Source organism: Oncorhynchus tshawytscha, linkage group LG04, assembly GCF_018296145.1.
Source record: "Oncorhynchus tshawytscha isolate Ot180627B linkage group LG04, Otsh_v2.0, whole genome shotgun sequence".
NCBI classification, from domain to species: domain Eukaryota; kingdom Metazoa; phylum Chordata; class Actinopteri; order Salmoniformes; family Salmonidae; genus Oncorhynchus; species Oncorhynchus tshawytscha.
The window spans coordinates 56,774,568-56,780,582 of NC_056432.1; positions in this window are offsets into that span (position 1 = coordinate 56,774,568).

A 6,015-nucleotide genomic window follows, 5' to 3' on the forward strand; every position below is an offset into this window, starting at 1 on the left:
TATTACATTTTGTCCCAAATTAGTAGAACATTGCACAACATTACCGTAATAACAATATCATTTTTGTTTCATTTGCATGAGAGTAGGACAACACATAGTGTATAGGCCTATTTGAACAGCTTGACAGGTCAGCCCCAGAGACCGCTCACAGAACTTTATTTCAGTGTTCACTAAAGGGTCATGGAAGGGAGCCTGAAATTCCCCAGTGCTCTGACTGAATGAACTTTCCTGTGGAATGTGGTTCATTAGCATCCCCTCCTAAAAAGACAGCAAGGGGGCTTTGGTGAGGTTGGCCTGCAAACAACAGCCTGATCTTAGGGCATGCCCTATAAGGTACAACAAAGTGGACCTACTATATAAATCAATCTTCCCCTCACCCTTCTGTGCTGTTAACTTTCTAAAATCAATCGCAAAATGAATTGAGTGCACATAGATAGAATACTTCCATATCTTTCTCTTCATGTTTCCCTCTCTCTCAACCGCACAGTGCACCTATGTTGACTTAAAATACCAGTCAAAAGTGTGGACACACCTACTCAATCCAGGGTTTTTCTTTATTTGTACTATTTTCTACATTGTAGAATAATAGTGAAAACATCAAAACAATGAAATAACACATATCGAATCATGTAGTAACCACAAAAGTGGTTATATGTTATATTTGAGATTATTCAAAGTAGCCACCATTTGCCTTGATGACGGCTTTGCACACTCTTGGCATTCTCTCAACCAGCATCATGAGGTAGTCACCTGGAATGCATTTCAATTAACAGGTGTGCCTTGTTCAAAGTTCATTTGTGGAATTTATTTCCTTCTTAATGCGTTTGAGACAATCAATCAGTTGTGTTGTGACATGATAGGGTAGGTATACAGAAGATAGCCCTATTTGGTAAAAGACCAAGTCCATATTATGGCAAGAACAGCTCAAATAAGCAAAGAGAAATGACAGTCCATCCTTACTTTAAGACATGAAGGTCAGTCAATCTGGAAAACTTCAAGAACTTTGAAAGTTTCTTCAAGTGCAGTCGCAAAAACCATCAAGCGCTATGATAACACTGTCTCTCGTGAGGACCGCCACAGGAGAGGAAGACCCAGAGTTACCTCTTCTGCAGTGGATACGTTCATTAGAGTTACCAGCCTCAGAAATTGCAGACCAAATAAATTATTCAGAGTTCAAGTAACAGACACATCTCAACATCAAATGTTCAGTGGAGACTGAGTGAATCTGGCCTTCATGGTTGAATTGCTGCAAAATAACACCACTAAAGGACATCAATAATAAGAAGAGACTTGTTTGGGCCAAGAAAAACCAACAATGGACATTAGACTGGTGGAAATCTGTCCTTTGGTCTGATGAGTCCAAATGTGAGATTTTTAGTTCGAACCACCGTGTCTTTATGAGACGCGGAGTAGGTGAACGGATTATCTCCGCATGTGTGGTGAATCTCCGCACCGTGAAGCATGGAGGAGGGGGTGTGATGGTGTTTTGCTGGTGACACTGTCAGTGATTATTTAGAATTCAAGGCACACTTAACCAGCATGGCTACCACAGCATTCAGCAGCAATACGCCATCCCATCTGGCTCGCGCTTAGTGGAAATATCATTTTGTTTATTCCCTCCATTCTCTCTAGCTCCTTGAAGAACGGAAACTCACCCTCCAGTCCAGATAGGCAACATTGGTATGGATGTTTGTAGTCTGTGGTAGTCTGTGTGAGTCCTTTTGAAGGCCTTCATGGCTGAACTGCCCACTTCTCTAATGGACATAGCAAGGGGAACCATCCACTTCACACACTCCTCAACATTGGACCACGTCAGAGCTGCACAGATCAAGAGGGTCTGGTTCGGGACCAAACACTGACTAAACAACCTCGGTAGATATAGGTTATTGGTATAGGCATGCATTGCAAACCAATAGTGCTCAACTAATAGACTCATTGAATATGTTGATTGATATTAATCATATAAAAAATGCAATACTGCATGTGGGACTATGGGAAACCTGAATACGTGATGAATATCAGTGCTTTTTTACTGCTACCCCCCTGCCTTGCCTCAGGGATGAAAATGTGTCATCAAGTGGCTTATTTGACATGACAAAACACATTTCTATTGACCCTAAAGTGTCACAGTCAGCCTCCGAATTGAAAAATATGTGACCGAATTTTAATTAAGAGTACATGCACCTTAATCAAAGCGGGATTATTACATCAATTTAGTCATTCCAATGTTGACACATGGTGCCATTTTAATTGCAATGTATGAATGATATAAAACACAAAACGCTAGCCTAAGACTGTTACTATATGTAGGTGGAATCCCTTCAGCATTTTCAGTGATTGGTGTCTACTGTACCCCCTATCTAGGTGTGAACTCTTGTGCGGCTGGTGGCTTAGCCAATGGGCACCTGCTGCTGCCACAAGCGTCTGAGCTGCGAGAACAAAGGGGCCATTGAGCGCATAACAGCTGTTGTGCTGTTTCCTGCCTGGCTGCCTGAGGGTCCCATGCCCCAAGAGCCTGTCTGATGGGTGAAGCCCCCCCCCCCCTCCTATCTTTGAAGAGACAGCAAGGGCCGCTGCTGCTTTAATGCAGCGTTAATCACTGAACATTGATGCAGAACAGTCGATGTGTGAGAAGAGCAGAAAAGGAACAGTCCATATTTTTTCAACAATCGTTGGAAATGGTTGAAAATAATATAGGGGATATTTTCAGATGGCATGGTTCATTCACATTCTTGCCATTAGTAAAAAAAGAAAGTGAAGAATTGATGTAGACTGAATATCCAAATGATTTAGTAAGACAATACTATCAATCCATTTGATAAATGCATCTGATAAATTCAGCTGGCCAAAGAAAAACAAACCCTTAGGTGATCCAATCTGGTTTGTGACAAAGTGAAGGACCAGAGAATTAGACAAGTACAAGAATTACTCCCAGCAGCATCTGTCGAGTCGTCCCCGGCAAGTCTCACAAGAGAGCAGCTTTGACAGTGAAAGCGTCATACTGACATCTAGTGGATTAGTCCTGTGCATCTTTAAGCTCACACTCCTTGACTGCAAGCAGAGGGCACTGTCTGTCAGTGAACGCATGAAAGAGACAGCCATTATAGAGGCCATCCCTATGCTCCATTTTGTTTTCATTCAGATGACTTTCCTTTTTGTCCACTTTGATTACAAATTGTGGCAAGTTACAGTGAATAAGAATACAAACAAAATGACACGGAAGATGTTTACATCTACACCTTTCACACACCTCCTGTTTTCTGTACTTTACATTAGCCCAGTGCACCACCTCAGATGTCATCTTTGTGACCAATCCATTAAACTTTCTACAATATTTTGTGAGTTTAAAGAAAAGCAGATGTTTCTAGTGATTTATATTTTTACAGAAACATGCATATCGCACTCTTCTCTTAAACAGTTTAAATCTTATGAACTTCAATAACTTTCAGCATAAACTTTAGTTCAGCGAGAGGCACGTATAAAAATGGTAAGGCTTTAAAAGGAGCATCTAAAAGGTGCGCCACATTGAGAAGCATGAACACTAATGAAATGGTATAGTACCAGTCAAAAGTTGACACCTCATTCAGGGGTTTCTTAATTTTTACTATTTTCTACATTGTAGAATAATATTGAAGACAACAAAACTATGAAATGAAGTGTTAAACAAATCAAAGTATATTTTAGATTCAACGTAGCCATCCTTGTCCTTGATGGCAGTTTTGCACATGCTTGGCATTGTTTCAACCAGCTTCACCTGGAATGCTTTCCCAAAAGTCTTGAATGAGTTCCCACATATGCTGAGCACTTGTTGGCTGCTTTTTCTTCACTCTGCGGTCCAACTCATCCCAAACCATTTCAAATTGGGTTGAGGTTGGGTGATTGTGGAGGCCAGGTCTTCTGATGCAGCACTCCATCACTCTCCATCTTGGTCAAACAGGACTTACACAACCTGGACTTGTGTTGGGTCATTGTCCTGTTGAAAAACAAATTAGTCACACTAAGCGCAAACCAGCTGGGATGTCGTATCGCTGCAGAATGCTGTGGTAGCCATGCTGGTTAAGAGTGCCTTGTCTTCTAAATAAATCACTGACAGTATCACCAGCAAAGCACACCCACACTATCACACCTCCATGCTTCACAGTGGGAACCACACATGCAGCGATCTGTTCACCTACCCTGCGTCACAAAGACACGGTGGTTGGAACTAAAAAAACAAAACTCATATTTGGACTCAGACCAAAAGGACAGATTTCCACTTGTCTAATGTTCACCGCTTGTGTTTCTTGGTCCTAGCAAGTCTCTTATTGGTGTCTTAGTGTTTTTTTGGTAGCCATTTGACCATGAAGGCCTGATTCTCGCAGTCTCCACTGAACAGTTGATGTGGAGATGTCTGTTACTTGAACTTTATTTGGCCTTTCATTTCTGAGGCTGGTAACTAATGAACCTATCCACTGCAGCAGAGGTAACTCTGGGTCTTCCTCTCCTGTGGCGGTCCTCACGAGAGACCGTTATCATAGCGCTTGATGGTTTTTGCGACTGCACTTGAAGAAACTTCCAAAGTTCTTTATAATTTCCAGATTGACTGACCTTCCGGTCTTAAAGTAACGGACTGTCATTTCTCTTTGCTTATTTGAGCCGTACGTGCCATAATATGGACTTGGTCTTTCACCAAATAGGGCTATCCTCTGTATATCCCCTACCGTGTCACAATAACGGATTAGCTCAAGCAAATGGAGGAAAGAAATTCCAAAGCCATCATATTGTACATTTGTCATTAATCCAACAAAGATGTAGACAATTTCAAAATACAACCACATGGGTAACGCATTTAAAACCGATGACAAGTTGATTTCCATTGTGGGCCTATTAAAATGGTCCAAAAAAAAGGCTAGGCCTACTGTAGCATAGGCCTACTTGGGTTACACATACAGCGTAACACAAATTATAGGACGGCGTCATAGGCTACAGCAGGATTTCATCAGTAGATTAGCAAGCTCAGGCTCCTAAACTGAATTAGATGGTGGTGCCAGATGGTGATGCTGTTGGCTAAAAAGCTGTTAACATTGGCCTCTCCAGGATGATGAATCATTGGCTCCATCCAGAATATGCAGACAAATCTCAAATGTGGCAACACCCTAAAGTACAAGGCAGACCAACGATCTACTGTGCACAGCCGGCATGCATGTTGGTCCGTCTTGTCCTTAAGACCCATCCCTGGCATGGCCAGGCACGACTCCAACACCATCATTAAGTTTGCCGACGACAACAGTGTTAGGCCTGATCACCGACAAGACAGCCTATAGGGAGGTCAGAGACCTGGCCGTGTGGCGCAAGGACAACAACCTCTTCCTCAACGCGATCAAGACCGAGGATCGTCGACCACAGGAAGAGGAAAGAGCACGCCCACATTCTCGCCGACGGGGCTATAGTGGCGCAGGTTAAGAGATTCAAGTTTTTGTCCACATCAAACTATCATAGTCCAAACACACCAAGACAGTTGTGAAGAGGGCACAAAGCCTATCCCCCCCCCCCAACCCCAGGAGCTTGAAAAGATGACATGGGTCCTGAGATAATCAAAAAGTTCTACAGCTACACCATCGAGAATCCCTACTGGTATGGCAACTGCTCGTCCTCCGACCGCAAGGCACTAGAGGGTAGTGCGTCCAGCCCAGTACATCACTTCAGCTATGCCTGACCTCTATACCAGGCGGTGTCAGAGGATGGACCTAAAAATTGTCATAGACTCCAGCCACCCTAGTAATAAACGATTCTCTGCTACCACACGGCAAGCTGTACCGGAGCACGTCTAGGTTCAAAAGGCTTCTTAACTTCTACCCCCCCAAGCCGTAAGACCCCTGAACAGCTAAGCAAATGGCTACCCAGCTACCTAGTTGCATTGCCCCCCTTTACACTGCTGCTACTGTTTATCATCTATGCATAGTCACTTTAAATCTAGTACATACATATTACCCGGACTAACTGGTGCCCCTGCACATTGACTGTACCGGCCTGGTA